Here is a 19793-nt window from a genome sequence, read left to right on the forward strand (position 1 = left end):
CGAATAACTGCATCCACTAAGAGAGGTTGTACTTTACAAAGATTTATTAAAGTACATATTTAGATGACCTAAATCACCAGCTCGCAGCAACTGCCAGTTTCTCCTTCACTCCCTCACTCTCTCTCTCATTTCTTACACTGAACCTTCTCAGGTTCCAGAACCCACATACCTTACATGCATACCTCACATACCTAGACACCACACCAACTCCCTCACTTCAAAACAAGTACATCATACTATTTTCTAAACTTTGTACATTGAACTTTACATATTATATAATAGAACAAGGTTACTACAACCCACTAAAAATAACATATTGGCAAGAAACACGACCTTTTAAATTCTGCAAAGAAACATAAATATGATACTCGAATGCCATCATGTAACATAACCTTTCATAAAACCCAGAGCCCTTCTTACTCGTTGGGGCCTGTTGTTTCTTTGCACAGCATAATTACCAGGTATGTTCCTACTTGAACCACCCTCTTGTCAGCATCTACTGGAACAAATTTTGCAATCCTATTAAGGTTCCACACCTTCCTAGGTCATTTTACCTTCACCCAATCTCCCACACTCACCACCGTGTCTTTCACTGCCTTCCTCTCATCGTACTTTTCCTTCCTACACACCATTTTCTCTCTTTCTCTTTCTTTCCAATCTCCCACTCCATCAATTTGACCTTTCACCATTAAGCGCTTCTCTGTAACCCACAGCCGCAGAATTTGAGTATTGGGCTTCCTTCCTCTGAACAATTGAAAAGGAGAAACACCAGTGGAAGAATGCGGAGTAAAACGATATTCTCTTACCTTTTCTCTAACTGCAACCTCCCAATTACCACCTGAAGTCAAAGCCAGTTGGATACATTCCTTCAAAACCATAATAAACCTTTCTACAACACCATTACTCTCTAGACGATAAAGCACACCTTTCTTATGCCTCACGCCTCTTTCCTGTATAAAACTCTCACCTCTTTAGACGTAAACTGTACATCATTATCTGAAAGAATAGAAGTGGGAAATCCTTCCCTCTCAAACAAACTCTCCAAAAACTCAGTGACCACCTTAGACTCCACAGAACTCACAATCTTCACATCTGGCCACTGTGTATACATATCTAGGCAAATTAGAACATAACGATCAAACAAGTTGACTCTTATGGGTCCCAAAATATCAATTGCTATGTCCGACCACAGACCACTTGCCTGCTTCCTCAACAGCATAGATTGCGTCCTACACTTCAAACCTTTGTCACCCATCGAACACTCCATACATTCTCTGACCATTCTCTCAATCTTCACATCCATGGCAGGCCACTAATACCCTTCTCTCACCCTTTCCTTTGTCTTAACTATGCCCATATGACTCATTTGAGCATGCCTAGTAAGGGTCTCCCTCACACTTACAGGAGGAACCAATCTCGTACCTATCATGAGCAACCCATCCACCACAGACAACTCACACCTGACCTGCCAAAAACCCTTTAACTCTTCCTCACACATATTCCTCTCACACCATCCATTCTGAACCATAGAAATAACCTTCATCAAAACTACATCCTTTTCCAATTCAACTCTCCAACTCTCCTCAGACACAATCCCTTCAGAGATCACACACACCTTAATTTCTTCCTCCTCAAAATCCTCAACTCCTTCACTAGTAGTACTTGCAACATGCACCAACCCTGAAAGACAATCCGCTAATACATTGTCAATTCCTGGAACATACATCACCTCAAAATCAAATTCCAGCAGTGCCACAACCCATTTCCGTATCCTATGAGAAACCAAGTCTATCCCCTTCTTACCAAACACCTCCCTCAGAGGTTTATGGTCTGTTTTAATAAAAAATGTCCTTCCCCACAAGAATTTTCTTAGTTTATGTACTGACCAGTATACTGCAAGAGTTTCTTTCTCCACCACAGAGTAATTACGTTCCGCACCCCTCAAAGCACGAGATACAAACAAGACCGTCCGCTCAACACCATTCTTCTTCTGCATAAGAACCGTCCCCAACCCTTTGGAGCTCGCGTCAGTTAAAATCCAAGACTCATCTGTTGTGTCAAAACTACCAAGATCAGAGGCAGAGCACAAACACTATTTCACTAAACGAAACTCCGCTTCACACCTCCCGACCACCTAAACTCTTTTCCTTTCCGTAATAATTCTCTCATGGCTGATGTTTTCTGAGCCATACCAGGTATAAATTTGCTACAAAATTCTACTATGCCCAAAAATGTCATCACTTCTTATTTGTTTCGAGGAGTTTCTAATTTACAAATTGTATCAACAAGATCAGCTTTAGGTTGAATACCTTTATCACTCACCATATGACCCAAATACTCAATGTCCTTCACATCAAACTTACACCTCTCCGCCTTCAATGTCAACCCTACATCACGCAGCCCCGATTCTACACCACGCAGTCGATTATCATGTTCTCCACTATCAGATCCCACAATTAATACATCGTCCTGATACACTTTAACACCTTCCAGTCCCTCCAGAATGTGTTCCATAACCCTTTGAAAAACTGCCGCTGCTGAGATGAGCCCAAATGGCATCCTCACATACTTAAATGTTCCAAATGGTGTTACAAATGCAGATAGGTCTTGACAGTCTGGATGTAGCATTATTTGATGATACGCTGATGCTAGATCCAAAGAAGAAAAGTGTTTAGCACCATTAAGAGAACATAACAATTCACAAATGTTAGTAAGAGGATAATGATCCACAATCACCATTTTGTTAAGCTCTCTCAAGTCTACACACAATCTCAACCCACCATTAGCCTTATGTGCCATAACCACCGGAGACAACCATTCAGTACCCTCCACTTCCTGTATCACTCCTTCAGCAACCAATCTGTCCAATTGTCTCTTCATATCATTCCGCACTGATAATGGTACCCCCCTGGCTTTAGCAACCTTGGGTACAGCATTAGATTTCAGTCTTATGAGGTGAGAATAATTTTTAAGACAACCAATCCTTTTAACAAATACTTCTGGAAATTCTTTAGTCCATTTAGCATCAATATTCCTTTCTAGACCGGTCACAGGCTTCTCTTATTTCTCCTTGGTTGAATAGACTTCACACACCCTTCCGACAGCATCTCCTCTAACGCATACCGGGGGATCAGCATTAGGATCTAAGTACACATTAAGATCACGCTGATACATCCAGCTTATTAAAGAGTCACCCTTCATGGAGACATATATCTTCCCTGGAACGATCATGTCTTTGAATTCAATAGTGCCCCAAACATATCCTAAAAGAAGTATAGGCACACCTCCCATAACCTCTTGGTTTGATGTCTGGTTTAAATAATTGAACTCTTCCAGCCAAAGTTTGCTAAAAAATCATCTGAGGAACAAGAGTTATTTTAGCTCCAGAGTCAAAAAGCATTTTGACCACACTTCCATTCACCTTGACCAGTTCTAACGGGCCATTAGGAGAAAAGCCCTTAACTTGAAAAATATAATTCCTCTGTTCAGAGTTCTCTTCATTCGCATCCACATCTATCTCTTGCACCTTTTTTGATTTTTCACTGATCTGCAACACTTCGCAAAATGCCCCTTCCTTCCACAAGACTTACAGATGGCCTTCCATCTCCGACAAATTTTATTGTTCACAAAGTGACCATCATTACCACATCTAAAACACTTTCCATGCATGTACCGCATATTAGACTTACTAGGATCCACTCCTTTGTCATCAGTTTTAGTTTTTTGTATGACTTGTACAAAATCCCCTTTCTTATTATCAGATACACTGATACCAAAAGAAGAGTTTCTTCAAAACATCAGAGCAGGCCCTGGAATGCTCAAAGTTTTTTGCAGCAATTAAAACTCCCTGCAACAACAGATTATCCCAGTGCCACATGCTCGCCCAGGCTTTCTCAGTAGCACACCCCAGCATCAGTTGGTCTCTTAATCTTTCATCCAGTGATGCTCCAAAATTACAGGTAGATGCCAATTTACATAAATCCGTAATATACAGTTCGACTGACTCCCCTGAACGCTGTGTTCTGCATCCAAAATGATACCGTTCAAGCACCGTACTAATTTTTGGAAGATAGTGTGCGACCAGCTTCTTAATACAAATTTCATACTCATTTAAATCTGAAACTTCATGATCTGAAAGATCTGGGAGATGTTCAAATATCTCTTGCCCCTCTGACCCCAAGCAGTGCATTAAAAGAGAGGTTTTCCTCTCCGCACTTAAGGAAGTGCTACAAACCCTTGCATAATCAGTGAAAACATTTTTCCACTTGATCCAAGGAATAGGTGGATCTCCAGGAGAGGACAAGAAAAATGCCGGTGCTGGTACATTCTGCTTGTTTAAAAACAACAGCCAAAATTATTGTGAAAATAAATATGTAGTCAAATTGAAAAGAAAAGCTCCATTAACTTCTCCAATATGAAAAGAAAAGTTCCATTAACCTCTCCAATATGGCCGCCGTGGTAGATGCATCATAAGGAGCATTTGTTCAGTGGAGTACACCGTCGTCAGTTTCCATTAGTTGCTAAGGCAAAACGAATCTCCAGGGATTCTTGCCTGTGCCGTGTTTAAAAGCAAATACGCGACACATGCAGCAGCAACGAACAATCCACCAAACACAGGAAAAAGAAAAAAAAATGAGCGAAGAAACTTTACTGGGAGAAGCACAAACAACTGCTGTTTTCCAGTGCCTGGGACCGTGAATACCACGAGAGTGCGCGCAAGCCAAAAGGTTATGATCCAAAAGGCTCTATTGTTTACTTCTTTTCCCTTCTGTATGTCCGTAAAAACAAAATACTCATATGCCGAAGGTCATGGAAAAGAAAGCACACACAGCTGATGTTGAGGTCGTTTCCGTTAAGGTGTCTGAAGATCCATTGGGTCCACTTGTTATTCGTCCCTAAAATGCGGTACTTCGAATTACTGCATCCACGAAGAGAGGTTGTACTTTACAAAGATTTATTAAAGTACATATTTAGATGATACAAAAATACCTAAACCACCAGCTTGCAGCAACTGCCAGTTTCTCCTTCACTCTCCTCTCTCTCTCTCTCTCAGTTCTTACACCGAACCTTCTCAGGTTCCAGAACCCACAGCCCTCACAAGCATACCTCACATATCTAGACACCATAGAGTCACCTATTTTTCTCTATTTACCAGATGTCTCTCAAGTCTCTTTTTTGGCGCTACAGTGCATTTTTCCTTCTACCCTTCACCCCTCTCTCTCTACTTCTCTCATCCTCACTACTCTCTATACCTAACCCATTTTTCTATTCTGTACCTCTACTTATTTTGCTCTCTCTCTACCTTTTACCTCTTTGTTTCTTCTCAAGTCTCTCTGGCTATATCCACCTCTTGTTGCCTTGAACTCTAATTAATATGTTTTTTACAATATCTCTCTCTCCGTACCTCACCCATTGGCCTACTTTACTCCTCTGTCTGTCTCTATATTTCCTTCTACCTAGCCCTGTCACTTGCTACCACACTCTAAAATCTTACCTATTTCTCTGCCTCTCTTTCTCTACCTTGTTATTCCTCTTTCTACCTCCCCTAATGTTTTTTTCTGACTACCTCACCTTATTTTATTTTCTTTGCTTCTCTTCCTACCTCAACTATATTTCTACATCATTTCTATCTATACTTCCTTCTCCATCTACTTCACTTATATCACTATACTTTTCTCTATGTCCCTGTACATCCCTTATAAAGAGTGGAAGGTAAAGGCAGGGGAAAAGAAAATAGAAAAAGCTATTTTACAAATGGAATGGTGAAAATCCTCAGAACAGCGCTCAAATGTTAACAGTTGCAGCAAGTACGCCATTAATGAAGGGGGATTTGTGGGTGATTGCAAATATTTAGAAATTATAGTTACAATTTCAGACACTAAGTGCATAAGATGTACTTTAATATTATGCACTAGTCCACCAAACATCTAACAAGTCACTCTTTTTCCGACAATCGGAGTAAGAAGTAGGTTAGACACTGAATTCTACATAAAATGTTGTTGTTTCAAGTTCAAAATTCTAGATCCAAACTAAAAATATGGCTTTATCAATGCTTGTTCAAGCTTTCTCTTTGGGTACTATTCGTCTGTTGGGCACTAAGCAGCTTGAACTTTTAACTCTTTTTCTGTGCCCCTGTTTCTGAAGGTTTAACATATTCTTCAATATTGTTCAGCAACAAAAGGGCTTAAATGAGCTGAAAGTGGATAGTAAATGTAAAGTTGCTCTAAACAGAGGGCCCCCAGATATGTCTTGCCCAAGGCTCTAGAAATCCTTATGATGCCCCTGAGAAACAGAAAATAATTGAGCATGCTGGCCAAAGTCACATGACAACGACAACAACTTCATAGATGGGAAGCTTGTAAACTCACATTCCTTTACCAGGCATGAGCCCATGCGGCCGATCACAGGTGAGTTGATACCATCAAGTTTATATTTGCATTAGTCAGTATTCCCTGAAGAAAGTTGGATATGCTAAATGTTTTAACTTCAGAATCCAGTCCCAAATATTGGAGAGGATACAACAAAGAGGTTGTGAGCATCCTTACCAAAGTTACTAAAGTGACAATGTGTATACACATTAATGATTTGCACTTCCTGTTCTATATTTGAAAGGATGCCAAGAAATACAGCACCGCCACTGTGATCTGAGAGAGAAGCATGTCTGAAAAGATGTTCACCAAGATCAGTCCATGCAGAAGAGTCCAAAAACCAGCCACAAAAGGTACTAGCAGAGTGGAGGTTAACCAGATATTTTATTTTATGGAGAAGATTGGACAGGAAGGAAGTAGAAAGAGAAGACATCAAAAGAAGGTAAAATGATGGGGCAGGGCAAAGTTCTTGTCATAACTAATGTCAAAGCTGCATGACAGTAATTTACCCAGCAGCAGTGAAGAAGAAGAGAAGAGATTACAAAGTGTTGGAATTGTGTCACGTCTTCAGCTGTGTCAAAGGTTTTGGGAGTACCACTTCTTGCCTTCCTGCAAGACTGGAAGGGTCAGAAAGAGAGTACTTTAAATTGTCCAGGATCATTTTAAATGACCAACTATTAATGCACTACTAATCAGACAATTTGGTGCTAAAATAATTTGAACAATTAGGAGAAGGTGATGGGAACAAAGGGTTGTGCTAATAGGAAAAAAGCATAGGTAAAGCCAATAAATGCCACTGTTTAAACCTATAAGCTTTGCCTGTGAAATTTGCCAAGGCTATGCAGCATAAGCAAAAAAAAGGGGGGGCTGATCATGTGACTATTTTTGCCATTCTGCACGTCTACAAATATGCATGGATACTGGAGTTTGGAAGGGGAGAAAGAACATGAGAGAGACAGAGGAAGCAGCAACCAAGGGAGCGAGCAACATGAGTGCGGGTGAAACAGCACATTATGGAGATAGCCAGAAAACAGAAGACACTGCAGCAGTCAACTGACTCTGCTTTCATGTGTCATTGATCATTGGTCAACATGTTCATGCCAACTAGACCCTCGTAGCAGGTGTACTGGCATTCATCAGGAACTTGAAGTATCAAATCTGCTCACATAAACATGCATATAAAGAAAAAGGTGGGGCTCTTGCCTTGATCTGATAATTAGTATCCCAAAAACAGGACAATAAGGAAGTCTATTTTAGTTTTTGGGAAATTGAATTTGTAGCTTAATTCAGTAAATCCCACAATAATGCGGGCTACCCATCTTACAGGTTGCACAAGGTCATTGTCCATAAGGTAAATGTCATCTATGTAGGACAATGCCTCAGGGTCAGTGTCGTGTAAAACTGAAGTAACACAAGCTGAAAACAGTACTGGACTGTTCTTGTACCCTCGTGGAGATGGCAATTTGTTTTCTGAGGGTCTAAAGCACTGAAACTTCTTAAGTTCCTTTTTTCAGGCACTATATTTTGGTAGCACTATATTGTTTATAAGTACTGTACTGTGTGCATTTTGTGTAGCAAATGTGTGTGTATGACTGTTTAAATGTCTGTAGTCTAACACTAATCTATATGAGTGGTCCGGTTTGGCTATGGGGAACAATAGATTGTTCATTGGTGAGACACAGGGTTCGATTACGCCCTGGTACTCTAGCTGTGTAAGGATTTCCCTCACAAGTGCTTTAGCTTCATGTTTTATTGGATGTTGGTGTTGAGGTTGCGGTTGGGATCTGATTAGTATTATATGATAGGGGAACCTTTATCCCATTCTACGTGGTTGTGATATAACGCCGGTGCCTGCACCTCAGCCCAATCAATAGTGTAAGATTCTCTGAGGGCTCTGGGAACAAGGGGTGAGAAAGAAGGTTCAATTGCCTCTTCCCCATATGGGTGAATATGGACAAATTCTGGTGGCCAATCCTTTTCGTCCAGCAGAATATCATAAATGGTAACAACGCAATACCAAAAGATGGTGTCTATTGTGCGCTCAATGTCTCCTTCTAATTGTAACTTTAGTTCATACACCCTATTGGGTTTGAAGACGTGCACGTCAACTTTTAGGAAGACATCAGTTGCTTTCGCCTCCAGATGTGCTGGAAGATTCTGGCAAACTATTGTGACCTCTGCCGCACTGTCTAGCAGTGCCAGTGCCTACTTCCTTTTCTTCAGTAAAGCTCTCATCCTGAGAGTCTTTCTTAACGGAAACTTCAGATGAGCGTTGTGTGTCCTTTACTCAGTTTGGTGCTTTGACCACCTACCTGTCTCATTGCATTTATCCAGTGAGTCCTGAAAGGAATAAAATTGGCATGTATCAGTTTATTGATATCTGTCAGGTGTTTAGATATTATCTCTATTTCTAAGATTGTAGCAATTTTTTGGGTTCTCCAAATGAGGAGATTCTCCTCTTTCTTTTTTAGGTGTTTTTGTTTATCCCAGCATTTTTTAGAACCCTCAGGTGCTTGATTGGTAGAATCTTTATTAGATATACCCTGTAATTGTGGCATAATAGGTCTGGCTCCCAGAATATATTGACCAATGCTAGATTATGTCTCAGCGATAATCTTTGGCAGCTCGCGTTCTTGATCCTGAGCATGGACATCCTGGAGCCACATTCACACTGTTAGTGCAACTGTCTCCCCTTTAAGGTTACTTCATATAATTGAAGATACTGTGGCAAAATTGCCCATTAATTCCATCCCCAAGTCCAGGGCCGGGGCAGGCCCGTATTCATCTTGAACACCGCCAGAAGATTGGCAAGTGTTGGTGTACCGTGCCCCAATATTGCAGTCATCTACTGTGGGAACCATCCTAAATGGCAAGCACATAGTAAGAATTCTATGTTTCTCCTGAGGTCCTATATGGGGAAAGACTGCTTCCGTGAATTTATTTTTTGAGCGAACTAAAACTGAATCTCCTCCCGTTTGGTGGGTACTTTAGCCATGATTGAATGTACAGTCGCAGGATTAAAGCCTGCTGTGACTGCATGTGGTTGAACTGGGGCAGCATGTGCTGGGTTAGTATTTAATGTCTGCATTACAAACTGTACGAAAAGTCTATATATTGCTGTAAGCTCCGCGTACAAGCAGCAAACCTCAGCTAGCACCAAAGTTGTTGCATCAGGATGCGGTGTATATGTGGCCAATAAAGGCCAGGTAGGACCATCATTGCTCAAAGGACCTAACCTAATGTATAGTATTGTATGTGGTAGGGCACCATCAAGCTGTTATTATGGTCTTGATAAGATAGAGTTATCTCTAAGTATGCATAAGCTCTGTATTGTGCAGATATGTTAGCAGGTGTGTAGAGACGAAATGTATTAGTGTTCTCATAAACTGCTGGAAAAGTGACCCAAGAATAAAATATTTCTGTTCCTTAGTCTGTGTGAGCCTCAGCTACAAATGTTACAGGGCCCCCATAGGCTGTGATGGCAAGTGCTAGCAAATGAGCAGTGATGTTCACTGCAATTACCCCCGTTGTGGGTTTGCCATGTTGGACATACCTTTTCAGAGATAAGGACACAAAATGGGGATTGATCCATTTAAGTTTCAAGCATGAACAACCTACGGCATTGGATAGGTACTATCTGCCTATATGAGGAGGAATCCTCAATACCACGGACGTCTCCATATATAGTATTGAGGTGCCTTTAGCACGTAGTGAGATAGAGATACTCAGGAGGAACTGAAAATGAGTGCCTGGCCAAATGTTGGCAGCGCCATGTCACATAGGCTGTCATTATCGTACTCAGGCTGCTGGATTCGGATGGCATAGTCAATTGAATTGTGGGGAACTTAGGCCCTGATTTATACTTTTTTGCGCCGCATTACCGTCATTTATTGACACAAAAGTGGCACAAACGTACAAAATACAATTGTATTTTGTAAGTTTGGGCCACTTTTGCTTAAAAAAATTAATGCAGGGCAAAAAAAAGTATAAATCAGGGCCTTAGTCCGATCCCACACCATGTGACAATCGTCTGCCTAATCCAGTTTTCCAGCTAACTAGCAGTGCCTCACCTTGCCAAAGAGCAGGGGTGATTTCTGACAACCGGGTGCATGACAGGAATGACTTCTCAGTGAAACCGTGGTGGATCATATCTCATTCTTTTCTCTCGATTACATTAGTCTCACACATGCAAAGACAAACAGAGGCAGAGAATAATTCAATAAGGTTTATTGAATTAGCTATATTTTACATAAAATGGCATGGATTGCAATAACTAGGATGATAAAACACGCTAGAAGCAAAATGGTGTCAAGAAGAGTGAAACACAGAAAAAGTCCCACCATACTGTCCCTATGCGTAATATATGTGGTTCCTACCTAAGCTATGTAAGAGCACAGCGTAATAAGCCCTGATCTGCCCTTCAGGTTTCCATCCTGGGAAGACATTATCCCCCACATCTGGGCAAGGAAGCCTGTTGCCTAGAAAGACACTATCCCTATGTAGGCCAGGGGTCCGGTAGTTTAAGCAAGCAGCTGTATTGAAGGCAATCAGCATGCAGTTGTGATCATCTGGCTGGATTCTCCCTCTAATGTGTGTGGGACAGAGAAGTGTTTTTATAATAAAACAGCTGATGTTTTGAGAAAATTTCCCTACCTAAGAATGTGGATGTTCATGTGAATGTCGGATATGCAGTTTACCATTTTGCCAGCAACTCCATCTCACTTCAGCCTTCAGGAAAGCACAAAGTGAAAAGAATGTCTTGCTAAACATGCAGTGCTTTGCTAGACAAAAGAACAACTAGATAAAAAAAAATAAACAGCACCACAAATGTAGCCTAGGCTAAAATAATAAAATGAGCTGAATAAAATGTAACTGGACTAAATGGCATAAGCAGCAGGCCTAGTTGCTAAAATAACATGTCTAAAAAATCTTTACTAGAAATGGCTATACAACAGTCCTAGGGAGGACATCCCAAGCTGGGCCTCAGCACTCTTACGGGCCCAGCGTTTCTGGTGCTCCCACCGCTTTCGAAAGTGGGTGCTCTGCCGGCTGTGGACCCATAGGGTCCATATCTTCTTGGTGATAGCATACCAGATACCCTTTTTCTGATGGGGGTTGACCTGCATGAATGACACAGACAAGAGGAGAAAGTCATGTACACATGATCCATTCTCAAACAAGTAGGATGAAAAATCAAGTTAATGCAAGTTGCCATACATTCCATTCCTCACACTTCAAATTCTTTTGCAAGTCACCCTCTGCAGTCAGCCCATGTGTGAAGTGGAGTCAGGCCTGCATCATGCATACCCAGTACCAGTTTTGGGCTTGAAACATAGGATCAGACCACAAGTATGTCCTTTAAATGGTTCACTTCCAACAATTATTTGCCACAGCAAGCTTGATGTAAATGTTGTATGTACATATGTGGATCAGGGTACATACATCACACACGACCTACTATGTATCAGGGCTAACAGTCGTCCTATGCACATGTGCACATGACCATATAACCACACATGTTAGCTCAATCCTTCATTCATGCACCTTTAATCTACCTCATCACACACTATAACTTCACCCATTGATGTTTATATTGGACTCACCTACTCCTCTGGTGCACCCTATAGCTGTTCATACAGGGGTAGGACCTCCTCCACAAGCTTGGCCAGCTCTTTACGAGAGAAGACAGGGCCCTATCACCTGCAGGACGTGGCATGATTGCTCCCAGAGGCAGTACACATCAGCTCAAGTTGTGGAGGTCTTTCTGGCAGCAGTGTCAAGTAAGGGATTGTGCAGATATGGCAGTCAAGTCCACCATGGCCCAAGTCTGCCAAAGTCAGCAATCTTTTCCAATGGCAATGTCCACCCTGGTTGTAATGGCCTACCACCATGACAACTTCTGCCAGCGGAGTCAGGTCACTTCCTCGTGTCCAGGACAGTAGGTCAAGCAGCTGCCATTTTAGAGCTCTAATGAAGTAATGAAAGTTGCATCATTTGCAGAAACCTCATATGAGGTTTTTTGGCTTAGGTACATGAAACAGTGTTGTCACCATACTAATAACTGATCGGAAGATGGCATAGGTGCAAAAATATATGTGGGTCATGTCTATAGGGTTGATGTAACTTTCTCTGTCAGTGAAGTGTATCTTCATGTAGAGTACATGCGTGGGTTTAGGAGATTAGAATCCAGTACACTTTCATATTTTGGCTGGCTATGTACTGAATAACACATATTAATTGTTTCATGTGACATGATTTTGATATGTGTGTGACGTTGTTTTGATCATACTTATGGTGGATGGATTGAGTCATTCACCTTCATTCTGGTGTTTTCCCACATAGTTACCCAGGCCTGAGGAGAGCAAGACAACCTCCAGTGTACCGTCCACTAGCAGACCTGCAGACAATGGAGGCACGATATGTAATCCAAATATATCGCCTGGATAGGCATACAATTATAGATCTATGTCATCAGTTGGAGACAGATCTGATGCTTGCTATTTGCAATCCCAATAGCATACCTCCCATCATTCAAGTCATGTCAGTGCTGTACTTCTTGGCCACTGGGTCCTTTCAGAATACAGTGGCCCTTACTGCAGGGATGCCTCAGCCCATGTTCAGTCTGTTTTTAAAAGCTGTACTGTCCGCACTGTTAAAACACCGGGACAGCTACATCAGATTTCCCCAACGTGAGGATCTGGCCAATGTGAAGGCAGATATCTATGCTTTGGGACACATTCCACATGTGGTAGGAGCCATAGATGGCACCCATGTAGCCTTGGTTCCCCCAAGTGCAAATGAACACATATATTGGAACAGGAAAACTTCAACTCTATCAACGTCCAAGTGGTCTGTTTGGCTGACCTACATTTCACAAGTTTGTGCAAGGTATCCAGGATCATTCCATGATACATTCATCATGTGAAACAGCAATATCCCACTGCTGAGGACACAACTATAGACAGAGAGGGCCTTGCTGGTAGGTAAGTCATGTATGTCATGTGTGTCTGTCCCTTTTTTCTTGCGACCATATATGTGGATGTCTAAGATTAAAGTTTAGATTGTTGTAACTATACCGTACAGGGGATTCTGGCTACCCAAACCATCCTTGGTTATTGACACCAATGAGGTACCCCACCAGACCAGGGAAAGTCCGCTTCAATGAGGCCCACGGAAGGACAAGGCGTGACTTGGTGCGGACTTTTGGGCTCCTGAAGGCAAGATTTCGCTGCATAGACAAATCTTGAGGAGCCCTCTTCTACTCACCCTACAAGGTATGTCAAATAATTGTTGCCTGCTGCATGCTCCACAACCTTGCCATGAAATGTCAGATACCATTCATACCAGATGAGGGGGAGCCTGCAGATCCTGTGGGTGGGAATGCAGATATGTCAAATGAGGATGAGCATGATGAGGATGAAGCTGGAGACATCAGGGCATATTTCATCAATCAGTACTTCAACTGACTCAAGATATGTGATGTGATGTTACCAAAGAGATTCCATGGGGCATCATTGAGGTAATGCATGCCATGTAATGTGTTTCTTGCCACCATCAGAGTGGTCTTAAGTGTCTCCTAAAGCTCATGACTTAGACGCTGGATGTTCCTTTGAGTTATGTACAGAAATGTAATGTACATGGTCTATTGTTCAGAAAAGGCACAATCAAAGTAACGTTTGTTGTTTTGCGTAGACAATGTGATGTTTGTGTTCCAGTGTGGCCTATATCTTATCTTTGTCAGTCACAAATTTACAGATTGACTGTTTGGCTCATCCTAATTTGGCATTGTCAGACAGTGTTACAAGCAGATGAGATTTGAAGACTGACATGAGCAGTGGAGATAGACTAGACCAGGTACTCTTTTGCATCAGATTTGTGGTGTATAAGTTACATTCCCAGACTGTCATGACAGTGGTTTGGAAGTATCCTTTTCCACAAACTAGACCTGTTTTGTATTGGAGGTGGCTCAAATGGTGACATGTGTTTGTCCATTTATGTCTGACACATGGCACACTGTGGTATCCAGAACCTCCACCACCATTATCGTTTGTGTTGTATGTGAACTTGTGCATAGCTGTCAGCATGGTTCCTCATAGCAGACCAATATGCATGTGTCTGAAGGCTAATAGATGACACATGCACATTTGTAGCCTACAGGTACCTGTCCATGGTAAGTGGAAGGTTCCATGAATGGGGAGCTTAGTACTGGCCTCTGTCTGTTTGGTGGGGTATGGTAATTTGGAGGGATGAGGTATAGGTATGTGATAACGCTTTTGCTGATGATACATTGAACCAATCTGCCTGCCTCCTGGGATGGTGATAGACTGACATGTCTATGACCTCTGTATTCTGTGGGTCTGCAGTGTATCACACCTATGCTGAAACACTGAAGTCCACAGGATTACTTAACATTGTGCTGACTGCCATTCTCCTAATAAATTTGTGGAGATGTACAATAGAGGTGCCTTGTGTCATGCGTATGTTACAGTACCAATGCAGTGTGTATCCCGGATGTCCAGTACATGTGTGATGACCGTTACAGGGGTATAGAATTAGAGAGGAAGATTTTGGTACAATAGTTTTCATACGTTACAGTTTTTTACGGTTGATATATCATACTTACACAGGACCTGTGATTAAGTGGTATTTATTGGGGTGTGAACAACAAAATCAGTGAATAGAAACAAAAAAAGAAATTAAAATAATAGTGAAGGGTCCAGTCATGGTGGGTGAAATCATCAAGGTAGCTGCTACACCATTTGGAGACACAAGTCCAGTGTCCTTGCACCATAGGAAAATGGGGTTAGGTGTCAGAACAGTCAACAGGGTGTATTAGTCACGGGTGTCAAAACAGTCAACAGGGCGTATCAGTCTCACACCAATCAGGAGAGGTTCACTTCCTGGCAGTAGGCTTGGTCTTGGCATCTGCTTCTCCTGGATGTCTGGGTGGACATCCATGTTTGTGGGGGGAGGTCTTCTGCTACAGAGAGTGGGGTGTCTGAGGCATTCCGTTCCCCTAGCAGGGCCTCAATTCCACTAGCAGGCACAGATGTCAAGGGGGCTGATGTCTCATGGCTAGTGGAAAAGGCCTGATGTTGGGTGCCAAAACTACTCAGGGCAGTGTTGATGTCCCTCAACACCACAGCAATGGAAGCCAGGATGATATTTTGTGCCTGCCACTGCTGCATAGCTTCCTGCTGGTTGTCCCTCTGCAGCTGTCTGATCTCCCTCATCCTGGTCAGTACCTGGCCCATCATGCCTTGGGAGTTTTGGTAGGCTCCCAAGACTTGGGAGATGGTCTCCTGGTCAGTTGTATCCCTTGGAGCCCCCATCCTCTGGCCCACACCATCCCTCCCACGCACCTTACCCCCATTGATCTGTGCCCACTCTCAGTTGTGACAGGACCATCAGTGTTAGGGGTGAACTGAGGAGACTCCAATACCTGCACTGAGGTGTACATGATGGAAGAGACTGTCCTTGGAACACAGGTTTGGGGGTAAATGGTTGCTTGTGATGTAGTTGCTACAAGGCTGGGAGGAGTCATTGTGGGTAGGGTGAGGCTGGCAGTTGTTGACTGACAAGGTGTCTCTGATGGGCCAGCTTCATCCTCTGTGTACAGACATCAGGGCTGTTTTCCTCACTGGGGCCTTCCTCCGGAGTGGTAGTGTCTGTCTCTGGTATTCTCTTCATGTTGGGGATGGTATGGTTACCTGTAGGAGAAGTGGAACACACAGTTGGTGTATGTGATGCAACAAGTGATGTATCAATTAGACCAGTGGTTCCTAACCTTTTGACTTCTGTGGACCCCCATTTTATCATTACTGGAACCCGGGACTCCCACTGAATAATTATAGGAATCTGGGGAACCTCCCACTGAGTTGTTACTGAAAGTTGGGGGCCTAACCTATTAACATTACATAATTTTCTAAGCACTTGCGGACCCCTTGATGAGACGTAGTTGACCCCAGGAGTCCCCTGACCACAAGTTGGGAACCACTAAATTAGGCAACTAAACATGGTATATGAGATGCACACACTACCTTTGATTACCTCCTAACATGGCAATTACATCTGCTACTTAATCTGGGATAGTGCAATGTGGGACACAGAGATTATTAATTGTATACAGCACGCTCCAAGCTCTTGGAGTATGCTGGTGTTTAAAAGGCTGCAAATACCCTCATATCTTGTCTGCGTGCAGACATGACAATGTACATTTCTCTCCTAGTAAGGTGAAAGGCACCATTGAGCCAACTATTAGCAGAACAATGCACAATGGTGTCAGAGCTAGCACACAAAATTGATGTTACAATTTGATCTGGCCCCCTGTCTGGATGTCCTGCAAGTACGTCCAGTTTGCCATTTAGGTGCCCCCCCAGGTGAGTACATGATATTATTAGGGATGTTTTCTCTGAGTCCAGTTTGGTTTGGGTCACAGCTGTAGCTGTGATTTGCTTGGTACTGGTAGTGGGCCATTGCATAGCTGTCATTGCTGTGTAGTTTTAAGTGGTAAACCATTTAGGATGGATTACTTTGTTTGTTAGTTTCACATGCAAGACATTTCAAATTTGGTGTACTATTCTGGTTTTGTTAATGGTGGAACAGTGCCTTCTGGGAGTTGTAGTGCTGTCAGTTTCCAGGACTTCATATGCCCTTCCCAAACACTGTGGCCCAAGGTGGGTACACCTGACATGTGGCATGACAGTGAGGCATATTTGGAGCTTTGGACAGAGAGGTGGTGGGTGATTAGGTCATTGGGGTGGGGAAAGGTGATGAATGAGCATGCAAGAGAAGACTGTTTGATGACATGCATTTTGTTGTGACTTACCCAACTCCACTCCCCCTGGTATTCCTGTCAGGCCCTCGGGATGCAGGATGTCCAAGACCTTCTCCTCTCATGATGTGAACTGTGGGGGGTGCGTGGGGATCCACCACCAGTCTTGAGGACCGCCAGCTGGTGTCTGGATGCCATGGAATGTACCTTCCCCCAAGGTAGTTCCACCTCTTCCTGATGTCCTCCCTTGTGCGTGGGTAGCTGCCTACTGCATTCACCCCATCGGCTATCCTTTGCCACAACTCCATTTTCCTGGCTGTTGATGTTTGCTGGACCCATGCTCCAAATAGATATGGCTCTACCATGACAATTTCTCACTCATCAGTGAAATGTGGGTGTTTTTGTGGGGACATGGTTGTGGTGCTAAAGATAGTGAGATAATAAATAGAAGGATGAATGATGTTTGTGATGAGGCGTGGGTGCTGTGATGTGAGGAGGTGATGGGTTTTGTGTATTGTGTGGAGTTGTCAATTGTGAGTTGTGTCTGTTGTGCAAACGTGGGATGAGTGCTGAGTGTTATGTGTAATGTTGCCTATAGTTTGTTTTGCTATTTTGTTTGGTTTATCCTCTCTTGGGCTGTGAGTGGTGTTATGGTTGCAAAGGATTGTGGGTTGTGTAGAGGAGTGTTTTATAGTGCAGTGTGTCGGTCTGTTCTGCCTGGGTGTGGCTGGAGCACGGACCCATGCCCATGAGAGGGCTCTCCTCCCAAAAAAATAAAAACAGTAATAGCAATACTTCCTGGTGACTAGTGGGCCACTCAACAAAAAAAGTACACACAATTTTTCCTGGCAGCTAGTGGGCTTTCTGCCTCCTTGGAGGACAGATTTCAGGTAAACACTACCTATGTGTCCCCTTTGGTGAGGCAGAATAGCTGATCTGCCACACTGGCCCATGCCTGGGTGTGGGGAGAGGTGTAGTACCCCATAATCAAGGATCCCCGGTAATCTAGTGGAGTGCATCCCTGCTTGGGGATCTCATGCCCAGCACAATCCCCAAGCAGAGATTAACTAGGTAGAGATAGTTGTAGAAATGGGGCATTGTTCTTTTTCAAACACTGCCTCTCCCTTGTTGATTGGTCCTTGGGGGACAGGATTATGACTACCCGAGCCAATCTAAAGTGAAAGCAGACACCACCATTAGCACTATTTACTTTAACTTTTGATTTACTGTGATGTCAGAGCACTGTGCATGCTGGTGCTACAGCAAAACAAAACAAAAATGAAACTCAGTATGCAACGGAAAATCTTCTCTACTGTCCCAAGTTTGATTTCTGAAAAGAACATTATTTCGGTGATTTCATCAGAGCTGTTTATTTCAGCTACTGAGAATGACTCGTTGATGTCCTGCACACTATGAAGGTAATGTGTTCCCAATCAGAGACTTCAACTAGCATACTGGATGTATAAATGTTAATGTCGCCTAAGTCCCCCAGTCAGGCCTCATTGAGTGAGGACTAAGCCCCTTTAGCCATCCTCAGACTTAAGTTAAAATCTAAAAGCAGTAGAGCCTATGTCAGAACTTCACAGCACCATAACAAGTTTGGAGAGAAATCTGTAAATGCTATATACATAAAACAGCCATTTCAGTTAAAAGCAAGTTCAAGATACAGAGGTTGGAGTCTGGAGTCTGAACTGGAATATCAGAAATTCCAAGATGGCTGCCAGAATGCTGTGCTTGTGTTGCTAATTTGAAGCCAAGTTCTAATATTCAGTGCGCTCCATTTCAGAACCACACACTTCACCTGAGAGAATTCACCAGTAAGCAGCAATTCTGTTTGCGTGGTGAAAGTTAGTCAGGGTAGCGGCATTATGGTGAGGCATCATTTTAGTTCCTTCAAGTCTCACGTATGTTGCGAGGTGAGTAGTGTCTCATTTTTTAGTCTGCCAAGTTCTGGAAAATTTTTGAAGTAGCATCTCAAAAAGGGAACGGTATTTAGTTAGAGAGCAGCGCCTCCCCTTAAGATTATAAACAGTGTTATTTGTAAACAAGGTTAAGAGTGAAGTGAAATACCAAAAAGAACAAGCAGTGTCTCTGCTATTGTCAATGACAATATAACACTAATGAGAAACTAGCTCTGTGTAAATAATATAGCACTGTGTCTGCTATTGTGCATAACGATATAATGCTAGTCAGAAAACAAACTGTGTTAATAATTTACAGATTTAAAAAGTAAAAAAGACATCTTTGCAACAGTAAAAAAAAAATGCAAGTACTAATTCAAAAGAAAAAATAATAACAATATCTTACCTGAGAATCTGTTAAGAAGTCCTATTCTCTTTCTCCTTCTGTTCACGTTTCAGTATCTCTGGTGTTCTCAAGTTTTTCCTGAAAGAAAGTCAAGTGGTACACAAGTTATTTGAGTGAGATTGCCTGTTTCAGTAAGGAAACTATTTCCTGTTGTTCACACAGGAGTATTGACTGTAAGTACTACAAAAGTAAGTCCACAAAAAAACACTAATCTACATTTTTGTACACAGAAAAGAGGCAATAGTCTTAGGGTCTTATTGTGAAATTGGCGGTCCGACCACTGGACTGCCAGTACAGTGGTGAGGACGATGCCACCAAGCTGGCGGCCTCCCCAGTGTCGTTTT

This window comes from Pleurodeles waltl, chromosome 3_1 (assembly GCF_031143425.1).
Source record: "Pleurodeles waltl isolate 20211129_DDA chromosome 3_1, aPleWal1.hap1.20221129, whole genome shotgun sequence".
Lineage (NCBI taxonomy): Eukaryota > Metazoa > Chordata > Amphibia > Caudata > Salamandridae > Pleurodeles > Pleurodeles waltl.